Source organism: Lagopus muta, chromosome 1 (genome assembly GCF_023343835.1).
Source record: "Lagopus muta isolate bLagMut1 chromosome 1, bLagMut1 primary, whole genome shotgun sequence".
Classification (NCBI taxonomy): Eukaryota; Metazoa; Chordata; class Aves; order Galliformes; family Phasianidae; genus Lagopus; species Lagopus muta.
In genome coordinates, this window is record NC_064433.1 from 5,885,112 (window position 1) to 5,901,183 (window position 16,072).

General features: G+C 40.3%; 1 protein-coding gene across 16 annotated transcripts in view; it reads left to right on the plus strand.

Moving 5' to 3' along the window:
* CELF2 (CUGBP Elav-like family member 2) overlaps window positions 1-16,072 on the plus strand; it is a 564,102-nt gene that overhangs the window by 366,660 nt on the left and 181,370 nt on the right. Inside the window, exon 1 of one of the 16 annotated variants that reach the window (XM_048952234.1) lies at window positions 4,302-5,177. The exons of the other annotated variants lie outside the window; for them this stretch is intronic. The gene's annotated coding sequence lies outside the window, so the exon portion shown is untranslated. Of the gene's footprint in view, window positions 1-4,301; window positions 5,178-16,072 lie in introns of those variants that run through there. 16 annotated transcript variants of the gene reach the window in all.

A 16,072-nucleotide genomic window follows, 5' to 3' on the forward strand; every position in this document is an offset into this window, starting at 1 on the left:
TTACTTAAAACATTCCTGGATCCTCCTTTGGTGTTATTAGTCTGTCTTGAAAATCTGCAAACACTCACTTATCAAAAACTCACTGCAAAACATTAGGCATTTAGCGAAGTCAAATACAGAGTGGTGGATGCCATAGCAGAACACCATTAATGGTTAAGCTGTGACTTAACTTACATCCAAGTGCAAACATAATTAAATTAGAAGAAGTCCTGAACCAAATGTAGATGCGGACTGCTTAGAATGCAAAGAAGAGTCTGACTCCCATCTTACTGCTTCAGTCTTCCGAAACAAAACTGTAGCAGACAGAAGTCCAGAGCTCGAGTGAACCAGACTAACATTTGCCATGCTGTGGATTGATAACATTCTGCTCATTATTGTGACACGAGCTTGCACAAAATGGCGTGCTCTGAGGGATAAGACTGTAGGCCTTGGGGAGGCTGGTATGGCACTAATTTGGGGAAATTTCCTTACGTTAGGTAAGCAATATCAGTTGCTTCCCAGTTTCCTCTTCTAAGTTTATTCTGCTCCTCTTTGATTTCTCCAGGCATTGTAATTGATTTCTACTATATTCTGAACTGCTCTCCCATGAAGTGTTAGGCCCATGCAACCAAGAGAGGGGTGAGTATGCAGCACACATCCCTCCATAGCAGACCTCCAGACATGTTAGGCTAGTTCAGTGAAATTCCACTGGAGCTGAATCCCCTTCCTTACAATAAGCAGAAGGATAGTCCTTGCCTTGTATTATTGGAAATAATACAACTAAATTGTGATTACTTAATAAAAAATACAAACATAAGTAATGTAAACACCTACATACTATTGTTACCATCACTTTATTAGCAAAACTACTGAATTTGATCCTGGTAATATCTGATTGGAAATGATCTTCTAGACTGTGTTGCTGTGAGTCCTGTGCTGTTGCATTTCTCTTATTCATCAATAAAAATCAGTTCTTGCAGGTCTAGTTAGAAAGTATTCTCCCCTGTTGTTTTTTGTTGTTGTTGTTTTTCCCTTTAGCAACAGTGTGCATCTTTCGCTCTGCTACTTCTCCTTATCTATCTTGTGGGTAGAGCTTTGAATCTGTGGATTTGCGTTCCTTAAGGTATAGCAAGTCAGCAAGCTACATTTTATTTATCATGTTTTGGGAGACAACAGCTGAGATGTGGTGATGGCTGAAATAAGGAGCCAGTGGGCTAGCTGTGCACTTGTAACCTATAAAGAGCACGATGGACTGTGGTTGAACTGAGATTCCAGCAATCAGTGGACCAGGAAGTGGGCATTCAAGGTCCTATGACTCATTGCCAGCCTGTAGAAATGCTGGGGGATGCTTAGATGTCCTGAACAGGCTGCCTAGGGAAGTGGTGGAGTCACCATCCCTGGAAGTGTTCAAAAAAAGGGCAGGTGTGGCACTGAGGGACATAGGTTAGTGGGCATGGTGGTGATGGGTTGATGATTGCACTAGATCATTTTAGAGGTCTTTTCCAACCTTAATGATTCTGTGAAAAGGTGGGAGGGCAAAAGACACCCCATATAGACTTATGTATTAATTCTGCAGAGGCAGAAAAAGAAATCAAATCTGTAGTGGTCACTGTCTCATCCCAGCATGACTGTGTCTGGCAGTTTGTAATAGGCTGTTAATTTTCCTTATTAAAGGAATTAGTGATAGCGTGCCTTTTAGAATGTGTTTAGGGTGTGAGCTAGTGTATTTGGTAGATAGGAGTGTCAGTAGGTACATCTGCTATATGGGAAGGATAACATTTCTAAGTGAGCTCGGGTGGAATGGGTCTTCCAAGAGGAGTGGACTGAGGTTGCTGAACAGCTTAAAGGATTTGTTCAGAACAGTCATTAATCTGTCATTAGAAAGCGATTGCAAATGCCATTACTTTCGGTCCATCTATAGTGTTTCTCAAGCATGCCCCGGAAAGCCAGACACCATTCTGGAGGTTTAGCAGTAATTTGAATGCAACAAATTGTACCTGGAAAGCACAGATGTTGAAAGCTGAAAATCTGAAGGTGCCGTATGTTTCCTGTAATTGAAAGCAGGTGCCCTGAAGGAAGCAGAAATTCTATTTCACTTTATGAAGTATCTAGTTGGCAGAGCTGGCCAAAAAAAAAAAAAGACCCTCTAAAGCTTCATTCACAAGGACTGGATAAGGCAGATTAAAGCTGTTGTTTTATGATAACTCTAAAGGGCTCCAGCAAGGGATTTAGGTCATATAGAGTTGGGCACCATAGACAAAAGGAATGAATTCCTTGTCTGTAGTGTTCTGAGCAGTGAATAAATTGAGCTGATTGTATTTAAAGGATGGGCTGAGTAGGAAGACTGTGATAACCATGCCACATGTAGCACTGAAAACTGAGACCAGCATCTCCAGCTCTTTGTGCCTATTCCACTTCACCTCAGGACAAATGCTCTGACCCAGGTCTGCAACAAGAGATACACGTTGAAGTTATTCCACTTATGAGTACTTCACAGGTTGCTCATCTGGTAGGCTAGAAATCTTTTACTTTGGTCACTGTATACAAGGACCCCCAGTCCTGAAAATGAATAAAAGCTGTGAAAATTTATCTTTCCGAGTGTGACTCTTTGGGAAGCTGTCTGTGATGTGAAGCCTGCAGGATAATGAGTGACAGAGCGCTGCCTGATTGCCCTAACTGCAGCTCTATCTGCAGGTTATACAAAGCTTTAGGAAAGCTTTTTTATGTTATTAGTTTAAATCTGTGCCTCAGTTTACCAGTGGATGAAGGAAATGCCCCTAGGGTCCTCTGAAGATTATTGACTGTGTGTTTTGGGGTTTTGTTACTGGATATTGTCATAATCCTAAAACAAGGAAGAAATATTAGCACCCCACTGAATTTAGTTGAATTGCATTCAAGCTGAGCACAGCCTCCGGGTGTAGGTTGTGTTTTACTTAAGAAGAAAAAAAAAAAAAAAAATCACACCAAAATGATAGGAAAGCACCCCAAGCCCTCAAATTTATTTACTGCTTCCAGCCAATTTTGTACTACTGCATGTCTGCATAGCCAGGGTTATTTCCACTCGTTGTCTGTGCTATAGCAAGTAGAGAAAACAACTTTGATCAAAACATTTTCCAGCTCTTTCTCTAACATTTCGTTCGAGAAACTGTTTCAGCTAGTGCCTGGCACTGTGTTCTTGTGCAGTTATTTCATCTCCCCAGAAAAACACACATCAGGTTCTGGAAGTGCCGACTGACCTGTGTGTGCCAGGCTCAGAACTCTCACTCAGAATCTCCAGCTGCCCTTTGAAGACTTTGCTGCACTTTTACAATTTTCCTCTTTCAGTAATGGCAGACATTTTCTAGGAATTTTTTCTTTTCTTTGCCTGTCGAGCCACCTGAAAGAAAGAAGAAATGTCTATTGTCCCCAGTGTGACAGAGATCATAAATTTTGCTGAGAAAATTGAGAATTATGTTTACTGCCTTTAACTAATGGGCAAGATTAGATAAGAAAATTTCTGCTTCCAACAAGTGAAACAAAAGGCTTGATTTTCAATGGATATTAGTTTTCCATTCTTTCTTGTTTAACTATTTAACACCTTCATAGTGGATCTCACTTCTTGCCATGATTTTAAAAACTAGGAGCTCAGCGTGTACTGAAATGACTGTCCCCACCATTTCTCTCTGCATAGCTTCCTATACAGAAAAGGTCAAAAATGTCAGTCAGATGGTACCATTTGGCATGAAGATGAATATAGAAGCTAAAGAGGATTTAAAAAATACATGATCTGGCATTTGAAACAGAGGGCTGGCAGCTGAGTCCTGCTTTTATTCCTTTATCTGCTGGTGACCTAGCACTTTGCCTCTTACGGGTATATTTCCAGATTTAATAGTTTTTTTGTCTCAGTGTATGGCAGTGGAGAAAATTCTGCAAGGTCAGAGTCAGATTTTCAGAGGGTGAAAGAGCTGTCTGGGCAATGCTACCTCTCTCCACAGAGGCATCTGTGTATACACTGAGGGCAGAAGATAGGGTTTGTGCCCTCTGTGCCTCAGAGATACTGAAAAGTTTACCCTAAAGTCATGCAAATGTCAGAGGAGAGGCAGGCATCCTTGACAGGGCAATCTGGTCCCCTTGTTTCTCATTCTTTATGGTAGAAGGAGGGAAAAGTGGCTGGGTTACTAATGCGACATTTACTGTGGGCTCAATGAAACCAGCCTGAGCTTTAGTGCCTTAATTTTCCCATTTGTGAAACACAGCTGAGGGCTCACAGAGGATTCACAATCCATAACACTTCTGTGTTCAATCTGCCTGCAGAAAGAAGGCAAAGTTAAAAGAGAAGGCCATATTCTGATCAGCATGGTGTTTGCTCTAAAAACTGCAATATACAGCATGAAAGTAGAGCACAAATACATACCTGGATATGAATATATGTGTGGTATGAGAGTGGAACAAAAAGTCTTTTAAAAAAGGAGTACTAGATTCTTATGAGCCATATTTATCTGTGCAGTAATGCTTTTAGGTATTGTTCTTAAGCATCTCTGGAAAGCAGTGAAATATGAGGGCTGTTCCGAAAGGGAAGTGGAGCATGGTGGTGATGAGTTGATGGTTGGACTAGGTGGGCTTAGAGGTCTTTTCCAACCTTAATGACTCTATGATGCTAAGTAATGACTCTTATTTGGTTATGTTGACCCATGATGTTGGCCCAGAGACAGATGTCGGTGGCATGGCAGTACAGGTTGAACCTTCCCACCAATATTGTGTTACATTTTGTTCCCACGTGACACATGGCGGCACAGGGGTAGTCTAACAGAATGGCATCTGACACAGAATAAGGCGAAGTTGTGCTACTGAATTCATTTGTAGGGGAAAAAAGTGCACCCATTGACATTCTACACTTGCTGAACATTTGTGGAGGCAAAACAGTGGATGTGAGCACAGTGAGGTGGTGGATGATGTGTTTCTGCAGTCGGTCACCTCCAGCAGTGCAGATTTTTACAAGCGCAGCATGCAGGCTCTTGTTCATCATTGGCACAAATGCATAGCTAATGGTGGTGCCCATGTTAAAAAGCAGTGTTTTGTAACTGAGACTTCAATCTATCAGGTAGTGTTACTGTGCTCTTTGTATCTGTTGTAGTTTCCATGGAAATAAATGAGAGACATTTCTTTTGGAGCATCCAGTTGGTCTTGGAAATGCCCATTTTTCAATGCGTATTGTGAAGGTAAGGGGGCCATTGTTTAGGTTGTGACTGTTTGCAAGCAGTCAGGGCTCTGTGTCTGTTCCCTCTGTATCTGTTGGCTCACCATTTTCTGGTTCTAATTGCTCACTTTTATTGTTACAGTTGCCTGTTAAAAATATTTAGAGGTATTGATTAAGCTTTGTCAAACAGTCAGAAGCCATCAGCAGTTAGCCAGCCTGCCAAACTGGTCATCAGTTGTTCTTCAAACATGATAACAAATGACAATTTTCCAGCCTCCAGAGCTTAGAACGACATGAAGTCAGTTTGAATAACCCATGAAAATAACATGAATAATCTTCATGTCAGCTATTTGTCTTCTTCTGGAGTTACACAAAACTCCCTTCTGATGAATGTGGGCTTTCTACACGTTTAGTGCCACGTGTTTTACATTTTCCTTTGTCAATCTTGCCAGCTCTGTAGTATCACCTTCAGGTATGAATTGTAGAGAAAGCGTTAAAATAGTCAAATAGATGGATTAGATTTGTGTGATTAGATTTCTGGGAAATTTCTTTGAGGGAATCCAAGAAGTTGTTGGTTTTTGTTTTTTTTTTTGTTTTTTTTTTTTAACTCTGTTGACTTGTATACCTGGAGATTAGCTGTAATTTTGAGGTATTCAATGAGGGTTTCTGGATTTTGAAGCACATTATTTATTATATCAGTTGTCTCATGATGTCTGATCATAGTCCATTTTCAGGACCATAGTCCTGAAAATATGGAGAAAACTTTGGGATTAAACTGCCAAACAGCTACTAAATTGTATTTTTTCTTCCAGGTTGTTTATAATTTGGTCTCAGCCTTCCAAGTTGTGTTAGGGCAGGAAGTGGTTCCTAACTACATTTAACATTCACTCCTGTAGTTTTTTCTTTCTCTGTCTGCAGTAATTTCCTTTACAGAAGCAGAGCTAAGGGGTCTGTGAATGGCTGACTTCAATGGCACTTACAGATCCTCCAGAAAACTTACACTTTGTACATTCACATTTCATCCCTTCTCTTAGAGGGTGGAGAGTTCTAGTGCAGGAACTTTCTTCTCAAATTCACGTTACCTCGTTTTTATGATCTTTACAGTGCATATGTAATACCAACTCTTATGTGAAATGCAGAAATAATTTCCATATATTTAAAATATGAGCTGAGTTTGCAGTTCGGTGTAAATTATACATTCCTTTTTTATTCTGGTGCAGAGAAGTCAAGTATCTGCTTTTTTAGGATGTCTAGGTCATCAGCCATTATAAACTGTCCATCACTCATTTCTGTATCCAGTATGTTGCCATATGCAGAAAGCAAAAACCTCAGTTCCTAATTGTTGTAAATCACCAGTTGTAGTAAAGCAGGACAGATTTCTGAATGAGATATCAGACATTTCAGTGATATTGTGTCTCTGCGTGGAAGTTGCTCTTTGCTTACTATTAGATGGTTCATAATTTATCAGAACCAAAAGACCTTGATGCTCTCTATCTGTAACATGAGACTAAGCTGCTGCTGTGCAGAACAGGTAAGGTTGTGCTGACCCTGACTGACTGTTTACATATGCTCTGAGATTTTATTTTCTTCCCATCGTGATGTTAAGGCTCTCCATTATCAGATCTCATCTTTGGAAAGTATAACTAAGTGCTCCTGCAGCCAGTAGTAATGAGATCAGGTGATAACTCAGGTTGGAAGGTCTTTCAGGAGTCCAGCATGCTGCTTGGAGCTGGGTCAGCTGGAAGATCAGATCAGGTTGTTCAGGGTTAGGTCTAGGCAGCCCTTGAAAGCCTCCAAATATGAAGAGGGGAATCTTTCTGGACAGCCTGTTCCAGTGATTGATTGTCCTCACAGGGAAAAGTTTTTCCTTCTACCCAATAAAATGTCCTTCTTTTAACAGTAAAATACACTTACGTTTAACTTGTTAATTTTGGTTGTTGTCTTCTCAGTGTTGGGCTATGTGAGGGACCTGGGCTTTTTCAGCCTGGAGAAGAGAAAGCTCCCCCCAGGAACGTTCACGATGCCTATGGGAGACTCTTGAGAACTCAGAGCTCAGCTCTTTGCATGCCAGATACTCCCTTACCATTTTATCAAGGATGGTTTGTTTGGAATTATCTCTGAAAAAATGTTTGAAAGAAGATGTTTTAAAGAAAACAGCTATAGTTGTTGCTGTTATGTGGGAATTGAAGGAATTCTTGCCCTCCTTGTAGCCTTTGACTTGGGGTATCTGGCATTGCATGACATCTTGCCCTTTTGGTGTTGCCTGTGTGACTGTGTGATATTGCCTTGGTCTTTTGGACATCTGTAATTCTTTGGCAGTCTGCTAACAGTTGCAGGGAGACTTGCTGTGCTCCAGTTTTCCTTAACAAATATAATATGTTATTCCCAAACTTGCTAACGTACACAAAAATAAGAACTGATTGTCTCAGTTTTTGCATATGTCTGAATCTTCTCTCCAATAGCTGTCTCACATTAACTTATTCCCTGAAGTTATATGAATTACTGCTACAAATGGTTAACACTTAAGAAATGGGGAAATTGTTGTTCAGACAGCACCTATCAGTCTGACTAGCAGGTATACAGAAACTTATTTCATTGCAAAACAGAGTAACACCCAAAGGCAAACAATTGCTTCCATGTTCTCTACCTGCTTAATAGCACATTTTCTTGTTTTTTTTAAAAAAAGTCTGCCAATAAATACACATCTATTTGACTTGACTTCTGAAAAAAACATTTTGAACTGTGCTGTTGTTTCTTTGTTGCATATCTGCAGGTTTTTGCATTATTTTCCATAATGTTGAGAGAAATAAAAGCAGATTACTAGTCAGGATTGAATCTCTAATTTGTATTTTTAAATCTTGCACGACTCTGTTCCCCCAAGAATGGTAAATTACTTGAGCACAAGCTGCAGACCTAAATGAAACAAACTTCTATATTTGATTTCTCATCAGAGAGAAAGCAGGTGCATATAGTTATTTAATGAAAAACATCCTTTTCAGTCCAATCAAAGGACCTGCTACATTTATCATTTTGGGGTGGTTGTTACTATTGCCAATACTACTGCAGTGCCTCAAAAACATACTTGAAGACTTTGCAAAGACAGAGCAGCTTCTCATCCAAAAAAAGTGGGTTTGCCTTCTGAATATGGAGAATCATTCAAGTAAGAAGTGGGGAATAGGCAGAGGGTGTGGAACTTGAGTTTTTATGGTCAGAGACAGTGGGTTTCAAGAGCAGTGCTGACTAGACAAGCTGTGATCTCTTATAATTTAGGATATGGCTTTAAAAAGAGGATTAAATCTTGTTTAAAGCTATTTAAACTTCAAGGCTAGCTACGTAAAAGGATATGAACAACTTAACAGAACCAGACTGAATGCCCATCTAAGCTAGTGTCCTGTCTTGCACAGAAGCCCATAGAAAATATGTGTGTAAAAATAAGTGCAAGTATGGTGAAAGAGCTCAGGGATTTCTTTTTTTCTGTTGGCTCTCCCAGATTTTGTTGAACTCTATCACGGTGACTTCTGAACCTGAAGTTGTACCCAATTTGTCTTAACTAATAGCTTTTATTGAATTTCTTTCCCACCTGCGAAGAATTTGGTGGGTCATTCCAGGTCCTCACATACTATGCTTGTTTGAGAGAGAAAAGCTCCATTTACTTTGATGATATCACTGTTTGCTGCTATGTTATTACCATTATTATCCCCTCCTGTACATTAATAGAGCTGAGCTATTAGCAACATCCCACACATTCTGCGTTTATGCCAGCGTAGTGAATCAGAAAAACATCTGCCTGGAAGGTAGAAATGTGTTTTAATGTATGAATGCGTCAACACAAAAACTCTACAACTTCTGCTCTAAGCTCACACTGGAAGCTCACATGTGGAAGAAACTGGTGAATGTCTGTGGTTAGAAACTGGCCCTTGTGCAAATCCTGCAGGAGAAAGCTCAGATGTCGAAGGTGCCTGTCCACATCAGTGGTAATGAAGAAAGCTGGCACAGTGATCACTTCCCTCAGGAGTAAAGCTGCAGACTATGACACAGGGATGCACACACTGTGTATTTGGTTGGCATCCACAGACTGTTTTGTCATTAATTTAGGTCAGTGTTGCATTGCTTGAGCTCAAGATTCAGTGCGGGGAATATTTAAGGTAATATTGCTACATGTGTTGTTTGTTTGTTTCCCAAAAGCCTTTCTTGGATTTCTGAAATAATTTAAATGTATGCATTTAGGATGAGTGGTATTTGTTAAGTGTGGTGATACCTGATTGGAATCAGCTTGAAGAAGTTGGTGGAGTGATACAATAGAGGAGAGAGAGTACACTGAACTTCTACTGCATAGCTTAACAGGCTCAGGGGTCAGAGTGATCCTCCTGTTGATACCATGGAGTTTGGCAGTGAATGCCTCTCTGGATAAACAGGAATGTCAGCCAGTGCAGAACTATCATCCTGACAGATGTGTGTCGTAATGGCATCCACAGACAGGTCTGATAGCAAAACAGAGCTCAGATGTTTCCTAAGAAACTTATCTCATTTCACAGGAACAGGAGGTTTTAAAAGTCTTGTTTTCTAATGCACCTATAATAAAATGAGGTCTTCTGAAGTTGACTACACAGCCTTGCTTGAAAAGCCCAGGGATTTCTTAGGCCATTCTGTCCATAACTTTCATTCTTAAGAGTAAGATGACACAGAATTCCCATTCCTCTTTAATCCCTCTCACCCCCTTTATCTTTTTAGGCATGAAAAAAACTTGCAATGTATGCCAAAATAGAAAGTTCATCAGAAACCAGGCAGATAAGGAATCTCACGGCTGTAGGAACAGCAGCGTTGCAAGTATTTAGTAACATCACAGCAGCCTTGTTCCGCATTTGCAATTAATACACGTCCGTGTTTGCATTTGTTATAGGACTCTTGACAGGACCAACATAACAAGAAAAACGAACAACCTGAGTAATAAATCTCTGGAGGCATTCAGCAAGTGCCATAGGGCTCATTAATCTTGATTATTCCCCATAATAGATAACTTCACAAATCAGCTATTCTCCCCAATCATGCACATAAGGATAATGTATATATAATAGCCTCCCGTACTGTAAAACCCCAAATAGAATTTCATTTTTTAAATATAAATCTTGACAAAAGCAAGACAAATATTTATTGAAAAGGGATGGGCATGAATAAAAATGAACTGGACTGAAGCAAGTAGAATAGAGACTTGTGAAAAGAAGGTGGCATCTTTTCTGATTGCGTTTTTGTTTTGCTGTGTTTCTCAGCGTTATGATGTCTCTATTTGAATCAAGAAATTTATTTATTTATAGCCTGAAGTAGATGGGATTTTCTTCCTGAGAGTTTTGGCCAGGGAGATAAAGGAGGCTGCAGCTGCAGCCTTCATGCATGCTCTGTGAGGAACATAGACAGGAGAAAATAGAAGCAGCTGAGAAACATCCTGAATCCCAGACATCTTAGCATTCATAATTTATGCTACTAATTCCCTCTTTTTATTGTAGTCTTCCCAGAAATTTCCTTTGAAAAGTGCCAAAATCATCAGAGGAAACCATGGTTCTGATCTGATGTGTTTATCAGTTATTCTCAACTGCACCTGAAATATGCTATCAAATCCTAATACATCTGTGAAAGATGTTGCATTCGGAAGAACGTATGTGATCCTTTCGGTAAGGTAGCAAAGCTGCTCTGATACCCATAGTGGGTGCTGGACTGCAGGCTGTGCTTCAGCCCACTGATCAAAATACTGAGGTTATCTTGAAGCTAATTGTGCAAAGAGAAAAAAAAAAAAGGAGATATTTGAACTCTTAAAAATGTGTAAAATATACTGTTTTGAATGCAGTTGATATTGGAAGAGGATAAACAAGGTTGTGGGAGGGAATAGATTAACTTTCTTTCATAGAAGACCAGTACTTTTATATCTTCATAATCACAGTGATCTGAACTTGCTTAAGAGTAAGTTCTGCTGATTGAAGTTTTGCAGCTGTAAAGCCATACTCACAGGTTTTTCTCTTATGCAGGATAAAGCATGTGATGCGATTGCCCTCATCTTTGCCTGCAACCCCATTTTGCCTCCTTTTCTGTCCCCTCATGTTCACATGCTCTCAAAACCCAAGATTTTGTTCTGTGACCTGGGGCACGAAAATAGCAGTTCTGTGTGAGCAGAAAGAATTTAAAAGACTAACAGCTGAGCTGCTTTAGGGAGGGTTTCCTCTTCTTGTTCACAGCCCTCATTCCACTCCTTATAACAAGTCCTGAGGTTATATTTTCTTTAAAATCTAATAGAAAAGAGTGCATGCATCATCTTTCAGATTTAGAACAACTTGAGTTTTGGATCCACTTGCTTTTCCAAGACCTGCTTTCAATTCTACTTCTTTAATTCTTTTGCATGTGAATGGAAGACCTGCCTATAAAGTATCACACACATTTAACAGAGAACACTGCACTCCAGTGCTCTGTCTCTGTTCCTAAATACGTATACATTAATAACATCCACAGGCAAAATATATTCTTGCCCAGAGGCGAAGAATGAGTTTTAACCCTAAGAAATTTTAGAAAAAAATTGAGTCTCTTCAACTTCTTTTAAGTTTGATTGGATGTATTCAGGATCTTGTTTAGACATTTGTGTTCAGACACGTTTGTCTTCAGACTTCTGCAAAGAACTCAGTGTCACAGAATCACAGAATCACACAGAATCACAGAATCACCCGGGTTGGAAGGGACCCCAAGGATCATGTAGTTCCAACCCCCCTGCCTAGCAGGGCCACCAAACATACACATTCAGATCAGGTTGCCCAGGACCCCGTCTAACCTGGCCTTAAACACGTCCAAGGACGGGGCATCCACAACCTCCCTGGGCAGCCCGTTCCAGGGCCTAACCACTCTCCTAGTAAAGAACTTCCCCCTAACATCCAACCTAAATCTTCCCTCCTTCAACTTAAAACCATTTCCCCTAGTCCTGCTGTTGTCAGCCCTTTTGAAGAGTTTACTCCCCTCCTGGGTGTAGGTTCCCTTCAGGTATTGATAGGCTGCAATGAGGTCACCCCGCAGCCTTCTCTTCTCCAGGCTGAACAAGCCCAACTCCCTCAGCCTGTCCTCATAGGGGAGGTGCTCCAGCCCCCTGATCATCTTAGTCGCCCTCCTCTGGACCCTTTCCAAAATCTCTATGTCTTTCTTGTACTGAGGGCTCCACACCTGGACACAGTACTCCAGGTAGTGTTGAACAACTACGCCTTTTGGCTTGAAAATGTTCTTTGATATCTGCATAGTCTGGTAGTTTGAGGCATGGATTTGGAATAACAGAATAACTGAACTCTATTTCTAGCTGTCTGACAAATTCAAGTAACTCCCTTAATCTCTCTTGGACTCAGTTTCTCGCTGCATAAAACTATACTATTAATACTTCACCGTCTTTGTAAAATGTTCCACAGTCTTTTGATGAAAGGAATTATTTTAAGTTCAAAGTGTTTCTCTTAATGAAAGAATGAGCTTGCTTATTCTTGAAGAAATACATTATATAAACATCAAAGAGCTGTTTGCACCACGTGGTAGTCTGCCACAAGGTGCTTCTCTGTCTCAATTAGCAATATTTTTTCTTTTACTTTTCCATGTAAAAGAATGTATGTGTTGATATGGATGCCATGACATACAATTCCATCAATGGAAATGTATGAAGTACCTACAGTGATTGGCATCAGCCCTGCTTGGCTTGTGGGCTGATTTCTCCAAGGATCAAGGAGTCAATGCCGGAGAGCAGCTTAAGTTTCACAGTTCAGTTTGCAACCAAAAAGGTTCCTGGCTGATTTTTTGTTTAGACTTGGAATAATCTCCAAAAGTAGGAGCGTCCTTATATTGTGTTGGAGAAGTTATCAAACTGCAGGTATGTTTCTTAGAATAGAGTCATAGAATAGAATAAAAGAATTGTAGGGGCTGGAAGGAGATCGTCTAGTCCAACCCTATTGACTGGTTTAGGTCCCACCACAGACTGGTTTGGGATGGAGGAGACCTTAAAGATCATCTGGTCCTAACCCCCTGCCACGGGCAGGGCTCTCTCTCACTAAATCAGTTTGCATAAAGCCCCATCCCACCAGGCCTCAGACATCTCCAGGGATGGGGCATCCGCAGCTTCTCTGGGTAGCTGTGCCAGTGCCTCACTGCCTAGAAGAATTTCTGCTTAACATGTAATCTAAATCTCTCTTTTTCCAGATTAAAGCCGTTATCAGTATGTGCCCTTGTAGTAACTCCTTTCTTTGGGAGTTAATGCAAAAAGGCACGTTTCCAGATGATGATTGACGCTTTAGTCAGCCAATAATAAAAAGAGTTTAACCAGGTGGAAAATATGATATATCCTTAAATGGTTTAGCCATCATTTTTATATTTGTTTTCCTTTTTGTAGCATTTTTTTTTTTTCTTTCTGGCAAATCTTGGTTCTAAGCCTTGTGATCTTGTTTGCTTCTCCCTTTTCTCTTTGGTAAACTGAAGAGTGGCATCGGTCTGTCCCTTTCCTGTGATTACCCAGCACAGCAGACTGCAAGGTAGTGCTTTTTTAGAAGGCAATTGGAGGAAGTCCTGCATTGGGAAGTTAAAGTGCAACCAGCCAGGAGAATGGCTTACAAGGCATTACTGACACAGTATCCCCATTACACACAGAGGTGCTCAGCATTTAAGTGTGGAACCTGCTCTGCTGGGAGAAGGGACCGTGCCCCTTTGCCTTGTAGACACATTCCAAGTCTGACTGCTTCTCCTAGAGATGTGGAAGAGAATGGGGACATGAAAGACAGCTAATACAGCAGAGAAGTTGGCCCTGATGGAATGTGCACCTCTGGGTTAAAAAGAAGTAAATAGAAACACCCAAGAGGGTTTGTAGTAACCTTGGGCAATATGAGTCCAGAGGGACACTTGTGTTGCTTTGAACAGCAACACATCTGATGCTGATACTCTTGTTTTTGTGCATTATGTACTTGGAAAGACATTAGAAATTTTTTTTTCCTTTGAGGTATTTGGAGGGATGTTAAGGAATATTAACCCTTCTGGCTTAAACTGGAATTACTGAGTTAGATTGGTAAGGAATGGAGCTAGTCAATGGTGGAATATGAATGTTGGAAGGTTTTAACTGATGGCAGAAAGAGAGGACAGCACTATGTTAAGGTATTTTGAGTTAAAGGTTTACAAGGAGAAGTTGATCATCCACGTCCTCTCCCCCTCTTTATTCCCCCCAGACTTTGCTGCGGTGGGACTGTAAATACAGGCAGTTAAGTGGCAGGGCCTTGCTGGAGGGATCATTTCCATCTTCCAAGATAACATCTAGTATTGTCAGCAGGCAGCACTTGCTTTTACTGGAGCAGATATCTCCATGAGCCTGTGAAATATGTCATGAGTCAGTAGTCCTATGCTTGTTTCTGCAAGATCAAGTGACCAAAATCTGTTCCCATTGTAAATTAAAAAAACAAATGAACCCGTTTATTTTTAAGTTGTTTGGAAACTTGACTAGTGAAAACAGTTCTAAATGCCATCCAGTTTCAAAAACGTGGCTTTGAGTGTCTGAAACAGAACTTTTAGTTGTGACAGACTCCCAGTGCTCACATAGCGGGAGCTTGGGAGATGAGAAGCATGTGTTTCAACCTAGATGTCCAATTTAGAAATAAATGCATACAGTCTCTCAATCTCTAGGCTAAGACCTGTGTTATGGAAAAAAAAGTTTATGTAATGCTGTTTCCATTATAAATAGAGACTAATTTTCTCAAAAAGACTCTTAATATTAAGCAAACAAGTAAGTATGGTACTAAAAACATTCTCAGTGCTTCATTGCCTTGGGTTTACAATATCATTTACATGTCAAATTATATTTCATCTTATGATTTAGTAATGCCAGAAGAATAGATCTAATTCTGTGTCTCATGATACCCTTAAAGATGGAAGATTGCTTTCCATGGAGTGTGAAACTCAATTTGTAGTCATGTGTATAAAACATGACTTTATGGCAGATTAGCTTGCTGTAGATTTAGTTCTCTCTGACACTGAACTGAAAAATATTAGCATTTCAGTGAACACAATATTAACAGCAAGAAGAGAGTATTACTGTAATGTAGGAAGTAGGATGACTCTTTTGGAAGTAGAGCCAATAAGCAGAAGAAAATGCATTTGCAAAGAGTTTAGACGAAGTTGGCCTAACTTTTTTTCTTTCCTCCTCTTTTTCCCTCCCTCACCATGAGTCATTTTAAGAAATAAATGTGTTTGCAGTCCTCAAAGTGACCACTCAGTGATTTTCAAGAAAAAAGCAAACATAGAAGGGGGCGTCTGGATGGTACATGGTTGAGATGACTGCAGGAAACATGAGGGTGATTTTTGTTGTTTTTTTAAAGGCTTCCATTTTTGATTTGTAGATGTGTTGTTTGCTTTTTCCAGTACAAGCAGAGGATCAGAGCATGCGATCACATGCAGCTCGTTATTTGCACGGCTGGGATGGTGCTGGCATTTGGCTGAACCATCTTTCTGAGTGCTCCTTGCCTCTCGGGTGTGACGAGGCTGTCCCTCAATGTGCTCAGCGCTTGGTTAGAATGGGCCTGAGCACGTTACATCCTGCTGTAGCCTCTGCATCCCTCCATGACACCAAGGGCTTGACTACAAGACATGGGAGGAGGAAGGGAAATGAAAAGAAGCAGACACTGTAATTAAATGCTGTTCAAGAAAAGCATGTTATATGGAGATTCCTTGTACTATTTTGTGTCCTGCACTTGAATTTTTGCAGCCTATCTTGTATTTATCAGCCAGAGTGATCCAACATGTTTGCACAGTCTGCTTTTATAATGTGACGGATAATAATGTGATTCTTTGTGCCTGACTCAAAGCTAATATATTCAAGATACAAATGATATATGAGGTTGCAGAAAGAACTGCAACATTTTAACTGGAGTTGTAGGA